Source organism: Cyrtonyx montezumae, unplaced genomic scaffold (genome assembly GCF_038088225.1).
Source record: "Cyrtonyx montezumae isolate F1298 unplaced genomic scaffold, pur_monq_1.0 scaffold_17, whole genome shotgun sequence".
Taxonomy (NCBI): domain Eukaryota; kingdom Metazoa; phylum Chordata; class Aves; order Galliformes; family Odontophoridae; genus Cyrtonyx; species Cyrtonyx montezumae.
The window spans coordinates 13,353,989-13,372,305 of record NW_027071903.1 but is presented as its reverse complement, the minus strand read 5'-3'; the positions used below and the strand labels follow the sequence as shown (position 1 = coordinate 13,372,305).

Here is an 18,317-nt window from a genome sequence, read left to right as displayed (position 1 = left end):
TAAGATTTTGTTTAATAGACAGGTTTGTTTGATGAAGTTGCTTTTGAGAGCTGAGATTTAGGCATGGAGGCCCAGAACATCACTTTCTTGTAGTAATCCAATATATTACAAAAAGATTAGAAAGGGACAGGGGATGCATGAACCACCTCTTTGATTTCATGTCCCGATGCATCCACAGAAGCCCTGAGCTCGCTCTGGCTGCAGGGCTTATCAGTACTGAAAGACTAAATGTTTTTCAAATGAACTGCATAAGCTGAATGCAGTTAGGTTTGGTTATTCTGTGATAAAAGAAACTCGGGTAATAGGCAATTGCTGTAGGAACTGGGAGCAAAGTAGAGAACAGCCTTCTTACTGGATCAATGTTAAAGCAATTTCAAGTGATAGGAACATGGCAGTTGCAGAGGTGCACATCTTTCTAGGTTATCAGGTATAGGACACCATACTGTTGACTGTATCAGACACCTTTAATGATAGCAGATATATCAGCTCCAGCTCGTTGGATTGGTGTGAGCAGGTTGGGAAGTTACAGTTTATAGCATCCCTAAAGTCGTGTTGCCATTCCAAATGTTGAGTTTACTTAGCATTTATGAGCTTTGTGCTCTGTTTTTAGGAGACTGTTGTCATAGTATCCCTTCCCTCCAACCAAAGAAGTACATCTCTCTCACTGAGAGGGCCCATCCATGTTGGTCCAAGTCTGCATATTGACAGCCAGTCTGTCATGCTATAAATTACCTTCAGGATGAAAGCAAATATTATAAAAGTTCTCTGTGATGTGTTGGTATTCCATTTACACAAGAAAGCCACGTTAAAAGAGAAGATAAAGCCTCTTCCCATTTCTGACTATAGTAACGTTGTTTCTTCCTATCAAACTGTTTGAGATCACCACAACCTCCCAAGTTTGTTTCCTGGGACCCACTACCTCAACACTGGGTTGCTTTCTTCAGGGGAGCCGTCAGGGTTACCCAAGCAGATATCCCGTGGCACCTTATTCATTTTAGAAGTATTGGGTTGCTGTAGCTGGGATTGTGTGGCTGGGTGTTGCTCTTTGTAAAATGTCTGAGGTAGCCAGGAAATATACAATCAAGTAGAGAAAATCTAGTTTCAGTCTGACTGTGTGAGGTGCACTTTGTCCTCCTCTTCTGACGCTGGTTTGTGCAGAGGCCAGGAAGGGCTGAGAACACTCACTAACCTAGGGTCTGCTTTGAGCAGTGAGGAACTTTTGGGTCTGATGTGATCCTTCTTTTTGATCCATCTCATTCTATCTACACGCAATCTCTATTTACTAGTTAGAAGAAACCTTTCTTGGCCTAGATTTCAGATGGAGTCTCCCCAGCTTGTGAATTACAAATAATTTTGTGAATTACAAATAATTCCAACCTGGCACAGGTTGCCCATAGAGGTGGTGGCTGCCTTGTCCCCGGAGACTTCAAGAGCGAGGCTGGATCAGGCCCTGGGCAGCCTGATAGAGCTGTGGTGTCCCTGTTCATTGCAGAAGAGTTGGACTAGCTGGCCTTTAAAGGTCCCTTCCAGCTCTAAGGATTCTATGATTATCAGCCATGACCTTGGTCATAAGAGGATCTTGCTAAGGAACACCCTTTTCCCCACAGTGGTCTCACCTGTATTTAAAGTTTGTCCAGAAGCAGTTATGAGCACACAAGTCATTCTACTCTGTCATTTCCAGGTGATAGTCTTGTAGTTTACAGAAGATATTCTTGTTTCTAATCCTTACAACATTTTATTCTGTTCATTTCCATCTCATTCCATTTATGTAATTCCAGGACTTAAGAGCATCAATTTTTCCTATGTGAGCCCCATTCTTCTCTCCTTTAATGCTGCCCACCAACTTCACCATCTCCTAATTTAATTAGCAAGCAAAAATTTATTCGTGTGTATTATTAATGCAAATATTATTGAGAATAACATTATTCTCAATGACAGATCTTTTGGGATGTATAACCTAATTTCAAGTCTATAATTATCCTTACAACACAACATAATATTATTTTGTCAGTTTCATTCCTGTCTTAACAGTTCTATTATTTATTCCCTCCTCCTCTGCTCAGGTTAACAGTTTTAACCGTTGTTGTAACAGCTGCTTTTCTGAATTATTGATAAATTAATATCTACTTCATTTTCCTTGCTTTTATAAAAGGCAGTTATCAAAATAAGATACCAGATTAATCTGACTTCCTTTGGAAAGTTGGGGTTTGTGAAGTGTTTTAACAGCCTAATTTTTAGGATGGGAATGGAATAATGGGGGCTCCACGTGGTCATAGGGTTATGTGCATTTCCTTAAATCAAGGCTTTCATAAAAATACACTGTAATTTCTGTTGCTTGCAGACCCTGACCTAGACTTCTAAATGTCCAAAGCTAGATAGAGAGATGACCCAAAATATTTGCTGATATGAAAACTCCTTGGATTTCATGTGACTGGATTTTTTTACAGCACTGCTAATAACAAGGTGCTGGATACTATTTTATTCCTGTTGAAAAGACTAAAAAAAAAACAACAACAATATAGCAAGTAAAGTATGCCCAATTGTGCAGGATGCTAAAAAGACAGTGAGAATGAGCACTGCTATCTTCGTTAACTAGAAATAGCCCCTTTAATGTTGCTTTCTGATCTTAAATTAGATGTGTACCACACTGGTTACTGAACACACTGAAAGCCAATCTTTGTGTCCTCATTAATTTTAAGAACCGACGTGCACATGTATCTGAAGACACAATGGACAGGCAGGTCATTCTTTTTCCAAATGCCCAAGCATTGAGAATGTTTGTTATTCAATGATGACGCTTTCTTCTAGGCCTAATATTAACATTTGGGGACAAAGAATTTTCTCTGGTTTTCTGATTTTCTCACTGATTTCCTTAAACATTCTTTTAGATGCTGTGATTCCAGCTCATTCAGACAGAGGGAGAAAGAATGACAGGGAATTGAAGGTAGTCTCCTCCAAAATGCTGAGCAAGACCAGTTCTTTATTTCTTTTAAGAATAGAATGAATGTGTATAAATATACACACATGAAAAGTCCCAAATCTCATCACAGGTATTAGCTGAAGAGCCAAAAATGCGTTCTTCTCAAAGTTTAAGAAATTTTTCATGTATTTTGCCTTTGTGAGTTTACACATTTATCTCACAGGGGTGTTCACATGGTCACCTCATGAGCAAGTTCAAATAGATTTTACTTATTTTTACAGCTGAAAGCCTTTGTAGTTCTATAGCAACAGATCCGTGTAAGTACTGTGAACTGATATAGTACTCAGAAACCTCCAATTGCCCTCAGTTGTAGCATTTACTCAAGTGCAGCACAAAGTAGCAGATTGGCTTTGCATCTAACATTGACTAGTTTGGACAGTTGCAAGTAAATTGTTTCTGTTGAGCTGATTGTTTTAAAATTAAGCCTTCGAGCACTGAAAGAATCAACAATGCCAAAGGAGACTCAGAGCCTGTCTTTGAAGTTATGACAAGTCAGGCACTTGGCAGTTTTCACAATGACCTACATTTTAATATGGGCTATTGGATTATTTCTAAAGAGGCTTCTTAGCCATAAAAGAATTATGCTCATTGGCTGGGCTGTGGCAAAAATACAATTGAATTAAGGATCGAAATAATTTAGGATCCAGCTGGACAAGTTGTCCCTGCGGCTGAGCAGTAACAGACGTATTAAGCATTGGAAATTGCACAGAAAAAAAAAGGTATAATTGATCTAAGGTAACCTCACTACTTTATATTAAATAAATCAATGCTGATAAGCTGAAAGGTTAGAAGCAAGAAGCTGAATTCAAGGAAGGTGAACTCGGGAAATAGCAAGTCTAGGTAAAATAAGCCAACATTTTGGTCCTAGAAGTGGGAGGGACTGTAGTGCCTTGTGCTCTGTAAGTACACTGGCTGAGTTTCCAAACTCATAGGGAGTGTGGGGTGTGAGCAGAGCTTGTGGTGCCAAATTGCACGGCCCTGCAAAAGGGGCATGCAAACCAAACAAAGATACAAAACCCCACCATTAACAGAAAAAAATGTCAGCTTGTGCGTCTGAAATCCTTAGCCATTGAAAACCATGGAGAACTCACAGTCCTCACTCCCACTTGTGCATGTGCCCACATGCATCGCTGAATTTCAACTGGAGGATTAAACTGAAGGCTGTATAGTCACTGCACCACTGCATGGAGCTGCTGATGTTTTACGAGTGCGTGTGTATCAAAAGTTGGTAAAACCAAAATGTTGGCTGGTAACATGAGCACAGTAAATTTCTTCTGAAGACACATGATACCTAGATACCAATAAATGGAGCAGAACTGGAGTGGGAGGCTATAGAACAGAGTGAAGTATTTTTCTAGCTGGTTCTGTTCTTTGAAAAGCCAGAGACAAACTTTACATAGTGAAAGTAACTCCAAATAAACTCACTCATTTGCTGTGTGAGGGGAGTGGGATCCTGACTTACCAGCCTCTTCTCTTGCTTCTATGAAACACTAGGTCTCCAGAAATGGCTGGAGTTCTGTGGTCTTCTAGAGAATTTAAGGATATCTGCTTTGAAAACTAGGCACAAACTTCCTTAATGATGTGACAACTATACTGATTTAGAGCACATATTTGAGAGCTTTAAATGACAATGTTAAAAGCCAGCCCCCGTAGCAAATCTAGGACTTAGGAAATGCTACCAAGACTGTTTTAGCATTTTAGTTAAGATCGTTGTTAACTGTGATTAGCCCGTTTAATCTCAGCTGAAGGATCTTCTGCTTACTTTCCCTGTGACTGCAATTTAGATTTCTCAAAATCAGGCATAGAGAATGTGACTGTGCTCTGGAAAGGCAATGTATGGTAAAGACAGCATAGTGGGAATGGAATCGGACCTGGGTTTGCCATCACAGTATAAGAGAAGAACTGGAATGCAGCAACTGTAGTTACTCTTCTGGTCATCCAGAGGAAACCAGAGGAGTGAACACAGGGTGGGACAGTCATGCATGATCTGAGAAGGATCTTCTACAGAAGGGAATGTCTTTAAAAAAAGGGAAAATGAGGGAACACCAGCCCCAGCGTGAGCCTGGCAGTGGGGCAGGGGCTGTTGGGGTGCAGTGCCTCTCTTCTGTGGGTGTCATTGCTGAGACCTCATTCACGTGATTCCATTAAAAATGCAGTTTCTGTTTAAGAATGAAAAGACACTTTGAGCCATGTCAACCATAAGGACTCAAAAACAGCAGGCTAATAAAAATAAACCTTTTACTATTTTTTTTGAAGAAAAACAAGCGTGATTATAGGAAGGCTTTTTTTAGTATGTTTTTGAATATTTTCAGGACAGAGAATGACTTTCTGTGCATTTGGTTATGCATCACAGGACCTTTCTAAGGTTCTGTGCTTTCTGTAGGGTTGCCACAGTACAGACATAAAGATAAAAGCAAAGGGTGTCAGACCCTAATGGAATGATGCCCTGCTCCACAGTGCTCTCCTGCATCTGCGCAGAGCAGGTATTTCCTGCACAAAAAAGCACATGAAAGTTTAAAACGTTTAAGAAAATTGAGTATGGATTGGAATGGGGAGGGTGAGCCAAATGTGTGTGGGAGGATGTCAGGCCAAAAGCCAACTGAGGCATGCCAAGCACTGTTACAGAAAGCCAGGATGCACTGGCATACACAGTGGGACTACTGAACAGCACAGAACAATTCATTCCCCATTCCTCAACGAGTTTTTGCTCTTGGTGGCAGGATGCTGTTAGTTGTTAACTTGCACATTAATGTTCATAATGCGTTCTTGCGATCACTGTCTTTTCTAGTTTTTATTTATTTATTTATTTCCAAGGACAAGGATCTGCCTGAGCTTCCATGCATACTCGAAAGGAAATCAAGGAGCCAGACTCATCCCTGGTGTCTGCATCTTGTTAGCAGTTTGTGGAGTTTCTGGGCGGGGAACGCAGAATGCATTCAGTGTCTCTTTATGAGGGGCACAGACTCGCTGGGCCACCCAGCGGTGTGGTTTCCTTGAGTGAAACACCAGCCCCTCCTGAGGGGTCTCTGAACTGAGGCAGTTTTCAGCAGATGAATTGAGTTAAACTCAAAATTTTTGGAGGAAGTTGGGAAATTTGATTTTCTTTCTTCTTCTTTTTTTTTTTTTTTACAAGAAATAGAGAAAATGAGGTAGGGAACTGCTTGTTAGCACTGGCAGCTAAGAGCTGGCCTGTTTATTTAAGTTACAGGAGGAACTGACTGAAGTATTTGTTGGACTGTGATCTCTGGTAAGCACAGGAGCCCAGTCAGTAAATTGAGAACTACTGAGGAAATTTTGGGGACTGTGAGGGTGGGAGGATGAAGCTTCCTGCATCTTCTATTTGATCAGGCCTGTGCTCTAGGTGAGCACAGGTGAAATATGGATGTCTTCTTTGGAGAAATGTTGTGCATTCACTTTTGTCTGTACATGCTCTCTTGCTAGGAGTGAGAAGAGCTGAGCTGAGTTCATCTGGTTGGTAGCTTTGTAAGGATGCTACTGAATGCACCGCTCCCTCTTTCCCTCTGTCCAGGACTCTTCTTTCAGTTCCAGTATTGCTGCAGTATTGCTTCAACAGCTCCATTTGCTAAGGGAAGGTTGTTTAGCCCCTGCAGCTCCTGATCTGTGTCTGTAGGGAGCCATAAGCAGGGTTTGATGCAGCAGCGGCACTTCAGTATTCTCATTCCCAATAAATTAACCCTTAATGTGGACCACTCACTCCCGTATTATTTATCTTATGCTTTTCCCTGCTTTCAATTACTCTCATTCTCTTTTCCACTCCAAGTGTGTCTCAGCACACACTTTGCTTCAGGCCCCACTGCTGAATAGGTTTCTGCAGGGATCCCAGAGGGGGAATGGGGCAGCAGGAGCTGCAGGGCACAGCCACATTACTGGAACGGGCACAAGGGCAGGGACAGGGCAGTGCTGGGAGCTCTGTGCTCATTTTCCGTGATATAACAGCACTGCTGTGATTGCACACTAATTCAGTTTCTTACTGTCAGGAACCACTAAGGCAGTACTGATGCTTCCTTAACTGTGCTAGTTCATTATCATACAATGTAATTATCCGGTTCTGGTATGGTTTGAAGTCTTGGACCTACATTCTGAGGCCTGTTTCTCAACAGATATGCCTGATAACAGCCTCAAAAACTGTACATTAAGGGGTCAGATTGCTGTGCTGAATAAATTATTGTTTGAATTTTGGTGGGATTTGGTGCCCTGCTATGACAGGCTCCGTAAAATGGCTAATGTAAAGCTAGTCCAAGCCCTGCAGAATTCCAGTGAAACAGATGAGAGTATGTAATAGGCTCAAGTCAAAATCCCAACCTTTTTGAAGGAATCTGGATGTAAATTGAAACATGACAGCTCTGAATGGTTTATAGTTAAAATACCAAAAAAACTGGTAGAAGAGCCTTATCATGTCACTGCTGACATGAACGTTAGGCTGCTTTACTGGGATTGATTGAGGCTTTCTTCTTGTTTAGTGTTGTATTTCCTGTTGGAGGAAAACTGTGGTGGTAAAACTCAGCAAAGCTAACAATATGTCTCATAAACAAATTCATTTCCTTTTTCAAACGTTGTTTCATTCAAGAGTAATACCTTTACAATTCCTTTGGCACAGGGTCATTAATTGGTTCCTTTTGCAGGAATTAAGTAGCCATTCTCTGAATCTTTCCTGAAATATGCTAAATTTGTTAAAATCTCCTTTGTTATCTCCTCTTATGAATGTGTCCTCTACTGAGTTGCAGCCTTGATGGCATGCTTGATATTTGATTTTATTTGGAGTTTCCGAGGAAAAAAACCCTCTCATTTGTTTCTAATGATGAATGTTTGTCCATAATATGTAAAAAAATTGTCACTCTTACAGTGTCTCTGGAAGGAGTTGGTTGAGTTTCAGGACTGGATAATGACTCTTAAACCAAATGAGTGAGACCAGTTCCTGGAAGAGGACATCTCATTGCATCTGTCTGAGCAACCCTCGGCCCATTTGCTTCTGACAGAAACCCCCTTAGTACTGCCCAAAGAAGGGGTGATAGGGCACTTCTATTCATTTACCACTAAGCATCCCCTTTGCTTCATTTCTGGATTCACCCTTTTTCTTTTTCCACTCAATGCAGCTGAATGCAGTTCGTTTTTATTGAAACTCAGAGTCTCTTTGCTTCCAGTTACCAAGTGTAGTTATTTGAAATGTAAACACATCTGTGTATCTTCCAGTGTTTAATGTTCTGTGCAGAGAAGAGAAAGAAGCGTTGAGTGTGAAGGTAAAGGGGAAGAGATATTTTCTGGCTTCAGATTGAGAGCAGGCTAAATCTGTGAGTAGCATACACTGGTCTGGGAAGCCTTTCTACGATTAAAAGAACTGAGCTCAGTCTATTACACCCCGTAGGAACAAATGAGATTTGGATTGCTAGTTGTGTGATATTCGTTGAAGGAGTTATGATACTCCAGTTACCTTGATCTTAGCATGAATTGCATTACATTTCCTGGAAAGCTGCTGTTTTGGCTGGTGGTTTGTGCTCTCTCCTCTGGGGTGATGTGCATTTTTGCAAATAGTTTTATCTGGTCGAGGAGTAGCTGACACAATTAAGAGCATGTGGTAGGAGTGGTAAACAGGGATAAATGTGTGGAGGAAGTTCTGTGGGTTAACTAGGCCTGAATGTATTTCATTTAAACTATTCATTAGATACCTTGTAATAATAGATGGATTTAGACACAATAAGCCCTGGATTTTGAACTGTTTATAAATTAATGAGAGACCAAGATTGTAATGAATATGATGATGAACATTGGCCAATTATAGTAGAAGCCCTTAAGCAGGAATAGGCCAGAGCAAAATACAGCACTGTGGCTGAGTTCCCTCACCCAGAAATGAGTAATAAGGGAATCAAAGAGAAACTGCCATTGCTGGAAACATGCCTACATACACAGACCTGCCTTCCTAGCAGGCACCAGCTTGCAGTGGCAATAACTAAGTCAGTGTGCTGCTGTGCTAGAAATGAGATGAGCCTCATCAAGAATAAATGAGGTTTTCAGTGCAGAAAATACATCAGTTTAGTTGCACTGGCTGGCAAACACCTTCCATTATTCCCATATCAAGGCTGACTGGAAATTATTAGCAGTTGGCAAGAGGAGGTACCTGCAAGCCAGAAAAGGCTGTGTCAAATGGCTGCTGTGCCTAATTGCCAGGACTAGTTTTGCTCTTCCACCAACACTGGATTCTACTTGGCTTCACTTAGATCTTTGCTACAGAAGAGCAGTGGGAAAGAGCAGCTTGTACTATTCTGCCAGTTCTGTGCTTAGGTCCTCTGGAAAGCTGATTTTTTTGCAATGAAGATTGTGTTAATAGGGATTTCCCTTTTCCATCTCACCCTCTTAGTGCCCTGCACTTTATTGGACTGTGTTTTTGGAAAAGAAAAAAAAACAACAAAAACAAAGTAAAAATACATTTTAACAATACTTGGTCTTCTAAGCTAAAGGTGGCTTTTGGAAAATGGTGCTTTATGCACAGAGGCACTTTTGAGCTTTACAAAAACGACCTTCTCTCTCTGTTCGCTTCCATACAGTGTTTATCTAGAGATTCAGGTAAATCTTTACCTATCTGAGATGCGTCCTTTGAAATAACAGCCTCTGAAGAAATAGGAAAAAGATCTTGTGTTTTTTTTAAATCATTCCTCGGTGTTTGAAAGTAGATGCTACTGATGAGTCACAGGTATCTTCTAACCCAAGTGAATATTTTCTTTTGATGCTGCACTGCACCCTCAAATATATGAACTACACAGAGGTTCAGTAGCTGAAGACTCCACACCTAGATGTGTTCTATTCCTCTGAGTTTGGTGGGGTGAGCTGACTGCATTTGTACTGCATTTCTGGGAGAGAGGAGATGCTAACCTTATCTCCCTACCTATATTGTAGTTAAGAATGCATCTAAACTACAGATGACAGGGTAGTTTCCGCATTCATCTATCCATCTATTTATTTATTTATTTATTTTGGAAGCATCACCAAAACAAATCGGGTTCAATTTTGCTACATCGGTATCATATGTAACGGAGAGCATTGTATAAAATGTATGGATGGCTAATAACTTAATGGCGAATGTGGAAAGCTGGAAGATGCTGCTTCCAGCAGGCCAACCACTTCAGTCAGCATAGAGCAAGCTGGGGAGTGCTGGCAGCAGGCAGCGTTGGCTTTCTTCTCAGTAACCAGTTACTGCTCTTGGTTTCCTCTGCAACCTGTTGGTCCCATCTCCTTTTCTCCTTCACATCAGCACGTTTCTTCAGAAAGCATAATTTGTCATGTTGTACAACATGACAGATGCATCTCTGGTAATGCCTTCCACCACATGTCTTTTACTGTTACTCCAAACTCTGGCTGTCTCAATATATTGAGTTTATGCTCTTTATTTGTTTGAATTGGGCCATGCTGTAATTTTGTTTTGGGTTTCTGCACTGCAGGGCCTGGCCAGGTCTTTATCTTTGAACTGGGCTCCTCAGAGCAGGCAAGGCAGTAATTAAAGATAGAACAGACCCAGCACTCTGGTCATGCAATGACAGAAGCAGAGGAAAGAGTCCCACAGCCTGTGTGTGTGTGCCAGGCAGACTGCCCAGGGACCGCTATCGGGGCAGAGGTGCCTTTCTTCCCATAGCCCTGGCCTTACACTGTGATGGAGAGAAAGACACTTCTATCTGGCTTTGTTCTGTATGTCTGCTGTGACGTTGTCCCAGGAGACTGAATATCTTTCTAAGGAGGGAATGCATTGTCCTCTCAGCATTAACAGTCCTTCCTTGGGTACACTGTGACATCCTTTTTCTGAGATGTGCTGTGTCGTATGGGAGATGTGTGCGTAATGAACCTAGTAGAAATAAACACTGCTTCTCCTCCTCATTAATATTTGATCTATGATTTATTTATCTGCCCAGACTTGGACTAATAGCATGTCAAATGCTGCCTGTTTGTTTTCCTGTTGACATATTTCTATCAGCAGTGTCTTCTGTCTTATGGACAGGAAAAATATTAACAGACTTATAAAACAATGGTTTAACGAGAGCAAAACTTTGATGTAAGCTAGATGGACTCCACTTGGAAAATAATAAGAGATTAGGTGGAGAGGAGGGCGTTTTTTGTCTACTGTGAAATTATTCACATCAGGCTGGAAGAAGAGTAAATCGAGACTGACCGACTCCAGCAGAAGGTCAGACACTGATGGGCGCTGGCCAGCCTGTGTCTGCTGGAGCAGGGCTTGCCTCCGCCCCCATCATAACCCTGTGGGGACCTGAGAGCTTTCTGTTGAATATGAGCATGGACCACAGTGATGGAAGAAAGAATTGAGCTTGATATCACTCAAAATATTTAGTGATGATGAGCAAGTCAGAGTGCTGCAGATAAGTGCAAGTATTTCAGTGTAGAGAAAGGTGCTGAAAGAGTCTAAATGCACCATCTCAATCCACCATCCCAGGGAGGGGATGGAGGTACCGTCTCTGCAGGTTTTCAAGAAGAGTAGATGTGGCACTGAAGGACATGGTTAGTGGGCGTGGTGGGGAGGGGTTGGGGTTGCACTAGACCATCTAGTGGTCTTTTCCATCCTTAATGATTCTGTGACTCTGCAACTTTGCCATAAATGATCAAATCTGTTTAATCTGTTCTTTCATGATTAGATGATGGATTAACTATTTTGAATCTGAAAAGAAACAAACAAACAAACAAAAATCAGTTGTTGAAGCAACAAATGTCAAATTAAGTGACCAGGTCTGGGACACCATGAGCTCTTATGGGTTTTTATCAGGAGTCAGAGCACTTGGATTTCTGTCTGTGCCCCACTGGTCTTCTTGTGTAGCATTAGCCAAGGTATTCTCTTTCCTTTTGCCATGTCTATTTACAAACTGTTAAATATTCAGGAAAAATCAAAATTCCTATTACGTGTTTTGTACAATACTTGGTTCATTGGCTGTTTCATCTGATAAATCCCACTCTAATAAAATAAACAATAAAAGAGTTTTGTTAAAGGCATTTTCAGAAGGGGCTGGTTTGATTTCTCTACAAGGTAACTTTTCTAGTAGAAGAGGTTTCCGCTGTATGCATATAATTTTGTGTTTAAAATTGGCAGTAGGAAAGGTAGAAAAAGCAGCTCCCACTTGGGTTAATTTCCAGGTCTCATATAGGATTGGTGTTGCTTTGAGTTTGTAGTAGTCCAAACTTGCATTCAGCCTGGGTGGCTGAAGGTGCTCCGTTTTCCCTCTCGTCTACGCCTATTGACAATATACTTTTCTCTTACAAGAGACAGGCTGTCAAAGAAATGTAATTAAACAGTACAGAGGTTGGCATGCTTTCATTCAAAAGAGCAGCATACAAAATCTAAACATTTCAATTATTTCTGCTTTGAATAGCTGCTGTAGTTCGTGGCTGGTTATCTCCAGATTCACAAAGACTTCCGGCGCTGGGGGAAACAACTCTCCTACGAGTTGCTGGCGGTGCTGCTGGGACTCCTTCTGGTCTCCTGCACTTTTTCCTGTTCGTTTCTTTTCTACGTTTTAAGAAAACATGTTGAATTTTCCTGCAATCTTTGATATCAGGAGATAGGAGCAGAAACACAGACTTGTGTATCTAATGGTGCACTTGGCCTTATCTTTGTCTGCAAGGCTGGTGTTTACCTTTGAAAAGGAAATTATTCTTTTTGAACAATTATATACTCAAAGCTTTCATCATGTCTTTCTAATTTGTAGTGCTTTTCTTCTAGTGCACTGACAGATGATTCGTGTAGTTTTAAGAAGATAATGTCCTTAAAAAAAGGAATTTATGTATTTGTTAGAAAAAAAACCCAAAAAACTCATTTTATCAATAATCTGAGCTGATCAGAATGTTCTTGCTAAACTGATCTTTATATTTGTGAAGGACAAAGCTACGAGATGGCAGTTAAGCAGAAATGAGGAGTTGTAAGAAGAAGGAGAGGGGGAAACTCTCAAGTAGCAGTTCCTTCAGAGGGGACCTTGGGCTTACAGGCTGCTGAGAGCTGCATGTGAGTGGGTTGTCCACAGGGCCTGAAAAAGCCAAACCTTACACTGGACCTGCAGATGCAAGAATGTTGGCTAAAAACTATGTACAGAAATCCTTCTAGTCTGCTCAGGAGTGATAGGGCTGAAGCAGAAGTGGTGTCTCCAGAAAGCCTAAATGCAAGTCCAGAAAGTGCAACCTATGAGGAAGGAGTGAAAGAACTGCTACTTGGCCTATGAAGAGAAGGCTGGGAGAGGCAAGAGTGAAAGAGGCATGCTGATGTCTCAGCATGTGGATGTACAGGTAGAAATGAAGGTGCTCTGCAAAGAAATAAAGAGCAGTTCTCTTTGAGCAAGATTTGAACAAAATGTAGTGGCTTCAGACACATATGTGTTCATATCAGATCTTGAGAAAACGTTTCTAGCAGCTGAAACATTTAAGCAGTGGGTGTCTGGTATGACAATGCAGTCATCTCTTGAGGTGGGCTTTAGGTTTAATCTAGTGAATTCTCACTTATCAGGCAACTCCTGTTTGCTGGGTTATAGGAAGGGAACTTTTTAATGTGTTAATTGGAAGTTCTTTGGTATTCTAAGGTCACAGTGAAAAATAAACCAAGTAACATTCTTAAAATGCCTCAGTTCTGCTAGTAGTTCTTAGGAAACATGATTTCCCTGAGCTCCTGTGTAAATCTATGGCATTTGAAGGGCTCCTGATGTAACTGTAGAATGGTCCCACGGCTGGAATGAGTCTTGTGCAACCATTGTAAGATTTTGAGAGAGAGCAGGCTCAAAGAGACCAGAGGAGCATGCTGTTACCTGTGACTGGTTTAGAACAAAGCAGTGTGTAGGCAGGTGTAGTTTTAAAGATATGATCACTTAGATCTGATTTTAACATATCAAAGATGATTTTCATATCTTAATATAGAATATTGTATTCTTAATATAATATATAATATTAATAGAATATAAAACATTTTTAAATGTTTTATATATAGGTTAATAAAAATCATCTGATGAACAACAGTTAATATAATGGACTTATTTTGAGCATGTAATAATAGTTTGAAAGTGTAGAATAACTGAAATGTGAGAGCAGGGGAAGGATGTATATTTTCTTTCGACCTGTTGCTTTGGAGTGCATGTTAAAAAAGAGAACAGTAGGTATTGTGGTAGAGTAACCACCCAGATACCAGGGTACGGTTAAGAAGTGAGGGAGAAAAGGTGTTGGTTTTTTTTTTTTTTTTTTTTTTTTTTTTTTTATGATGAACAGGATCTCTTATACTCTTGTGCTTACAGACAGTACTTTTCCACTTTTCCACTTAACATTTCATTGGTCAGCTACTCCGTGAAACAACAGCAAGTTTTTTGTGACTCTTTATCAGTGCCCGTAGAGCATCCAGTGATATTTCACCACATCCCTTGTTTCCACTTTTCTTGTTCACTTCTTCCAGGGCTTCATGGTCAGGAGTCCAATGTTCTCACTAGCTATGGAATGTGCTGAGCCCCAAGGTATGATCAGGCTGAGCAATGAATTATTTCCGCTTGTAAGGCTGTCACTTGTCTCCAAGTCTCTCTATTCAGGCTGTGGTTGTTACAGACTCAATCTAAGAAGATGGCACAAAAAAGGAAAACTTTCATAAAGTTTAATCAACTGAAGTATTGTTTTTTTATTACTGCCACTAGCAATAACTTACCATGGATTTTTTTAATGTTTTCTAATTATTAATATTATTGTCTGCTTTTAATAAGCATAAAGTATCTGATTGATGCCCTCAGGATTAAGCATACACATAAGTGCTTAGCAGAAATTGTGTCCTTAAATGACCCTCCTGTATTTCCTTTGTCATGGTACTAAACCTGCTGCACTTCTTGAACTTTATCTGAATAAGTGCTGCATACTGTATTTATATCAGACACATTTTTTGTTTGCTTTTTGGCTTTACGAAATGTCAGAATCAATCTTATACTAATGAAATGTCCAAATTTCATCTCAGCTATGAACATAGCTGCTAATCCTATAAGATGTTTACTTTCTGCCTCCCTGGCTATGTATAGTAACAGCCAGTCTGCCAACTTAAGCACTGCTGACAAACGTCTCCCTACTGCTAGTCAGTCTTATAAATGTTATTTCATTGAGTAAAGATTTGAAATTAATTAATTAAATGTCATTAAAATCCCTTACAACCTTTGACAAGTTTGATCTCGCTGCACACCAGTAGAGGCAGTTCATGGACACTTTGTGTGTGCCTCCAGAATCCCAGCCAATTCAGTCATGTTTATGTTTCAATCTTAGATTTCTTACTTTACTGCCTGTGGGATACAGCTTTTGGCAGTGACACCTGTATTTTGGGTGGTCGGGTGGGGTGGGAAGGGGTGTGGAGGGAGAAGAGAGAAAGCTAAGCTATACCAAGAGATGCAAAACTGATAGCAGAAGGGTAAGCTGAAGGCCACTGTGAACGCAGCTCAGCCTTCCAAGCAGCTTGTGCAGTGTAACTACAAACCTCCCAAGTCTTTCATAAAAACCTTTTTTTTTTTTTTTTTTTTTTTCCTGTGGCATTCTGGAATTGAGAGTTTTCTAGTTCTCAGCATGAAACCAGAGGCTGCTTCACTTGCTGTGGTCAGGCACTTCCCAAGCAGTGTCCATTGAGGAGTGCAGGTGTGTTCACACATTTGTCACATTTAGTTTCTGAGCTTCAGGCTCTGATTTTCCAAATCCATTTACCCCGAGTAGCACTCAGCACCTATGCAAGCACTACCAGAAGCCCACTCAGGCAGAATGGTGTATTTATTTACATTGGCATAGTGCCTGAGGAATTACCCAGAAATAGGGACGTGGTGTGTTGACTACCATAGAACAAAACCATCTTAGCAGATGTTTCTCAAACATTTGGTACCCAGGGAATGCTTTCTTTTGGACAGGATTTGCTAGGGCAGCTGTCAGATGTGGCCAAGCAGCCTTGCCTTTTGCAGTACAAGCAACAGCAGTCTAGGAAAGGTCACTAGGCCTGTTGCACAGTACAACTCTTCGCTTTTCATTTTCTCAGACCAGAAGAGCTTTCCCTCAGAAATCAGCCACTGGAATGGACGGTGGAGACTATATTGATTCACCTTCCTTAAACAAATTAGTCAGGACTTAATGGTGTTAGCATCTTCCCTGTTCCCAGGTGAAGAAAGAAGGCCCAGTTTTCTGCGTGACTTTCATGTTCAGAAAACTAAACTCAGCTTTTAAAAAATGTACATAAGATCTGTTCATACTGATTGTATTGGAGGTACAATTTAATCAGAAAAAATAAAAACCAGCAGCAGCCCATGTGCATCCGTTCTTAAGAATTAGTTGTATTTTCCTCTTGCAATGTACTGTTGTCCTCACCTGATTCTCACCCTTGTTAAGATTGGCAGAGTTTCTGTAGGGTTCAATGTCTTTGCTACCTGAGAAGGTATTATCAGATCCTTTTTACAGCAGGACAGAGAAGTACCAATTAAATCAACGATATTTCTGATGGTTACATTACACCAAAGATACCTTTGTAGCTCTACTGTGTGCTGCTCTAAATGGTCCTTAAACAGAGTGGCTCTGGATCCTGCATGCCAGGGAGTGTCAGGCAGTGAGGCAGCATTCTCTACAGGGGCTGAAAGGTGTCATCCCTCAGTGCTGGACTGAGAACCATTTTCTTTTTAGTTTTTTTAGGCTTTTCTTTCTGTTTAGTTCCTGCTCTGCCACTTAATGTAATGCCCGTTTGTTGCAGCCTGCTTTTAGTTTGTTCCTTTTAAAAGCTCCCTGAGGCACAATGATGCTTAGATATTAATGTATTCCCTTCCCGCAAATCAAGCAGATGTGTGTATATTGAGTTAGTGTCCTAACATTTAGCTGATTTCTTTTCAGACCATAGTTGAATCACTGCTACATGCTGAACTCATAAAACTATTGGGATATGTAGATATACAAACACAGTATTTTGGCTTTAATTGACAAGCATTTGTGTGACTTGCATGTATTTATAAAATCACTGGTCCTAAATGTGCTACACTAGTGGGCAGCACAGTGTTCCAGTCGTGAAGGGTGGCTGAATTTAACAGCAATATGTGTAAGGGACCCTTGATAGCCAAAGACCTGAAGTAGCTGTTGTCATCTTTGCCCAGCCACCTTTTTTCTTCTGGTTGGAATAGAAGTCTCCTTTGAAAACATCGCTCTTGGTCGGAAAGCAGAGGAATTAAAACTATAGGCAGAAAGGTCCTTGCCAAGGAATTAACATCTATTTCACTTAACTGCTCAGCCAGGTTATGGTTAAACCCTTCTTCTCATTCCTTCTTAATGTTCAGATCACACAAAACCAGGATTGTTACACCTCAGCTGTGGTTGGAGTCGCTCATTTTACATGTGAATGGTGGTGCTTTATTTTCTGCCAGAAGAGAGAGATACCTCTCCAGATAAGTGCAAGTCCTTTGTATCGTATTCCCTCTTGCTGAGGTAGTGAGCAGAAGTATCTCTTTGGAAGAACATCAGTCCTGTCCTATTTTTCTAGCTATGCCACAGAGGGAAGTGCCATCACACTCAAAACTAAAAATACTGAACTCAAGTTGCATGTGTTTATTGAGGGTAAGGTATCACAAACATTTTCTGGAATCCCCTGAGCTCCTCATGGTAGACAGAGTACCCTTAGGACTATACAGAAAAGACTCACATTATTCAAGAGAAGTCTTTTAAAAATATAGTTTTATTTTAAGCACATGAAACATCAGGATAGGCACAGTTGTAAATACAGAGAAAGTTAAACATGGCAATGCACTTACAGCCAGACGACATAAGCAGTAGTTTAGAGGCAGAGGTTAACATTTCACATATGAAGACCAGCTGAAAATTGGTTCTTTTTCATACTAGACATTCTAGACTTTACTCTTCTCATTTTATTTCAAAAATATTCTGTCATTCCACACTTTGAGATTTTATTTAGTAGTTATTTGCATAAATACATATATACTTAGAATATTGTATAAAGTGCATTCAAATGAAGGACAGAAAAAAGGAAGAGGCTCAGTTGCCAGTGCACTAGAAGGGACTGAGGCAAAACGTACTCAAATCATTAACTAGAAAGAACTTGGTTTTGAATCAGACCCTAAGACCATAACAAGAGATGGCACAGTAATACAAATATGGCTTCTAGGAGACAATTTTAGGGTAGATATGATCTACTGGAACTGTGGTTTGACAGCATATTTATCTTTCAAGTTTTGCAGAGCAAGGTCACATTCCTCTATTGATAGCCATTAGAATAAAAATATGCTGAAGTCCGAAATGCTCCTACTAAGTGGTTCTGAGCATTTATGACTGCAAACAACATTCTATTTGTTTTGAA

At 40.5% G+C, this 18,317-nt stretch overlaps 1 protein-coding gene across 3 annotated transcripts in view; it reads left to right on the top strand.

Moving 5' to 3' along the window:
• LOC136046656 (dipeptidase 2-like) overlaps window positions 1-18,317 on the top strand; it is a 472,322-nt gene that overhangs the window by 176,325 nt on the left and 277,680 nt on the right. The window lies entirely within an intron of this gene.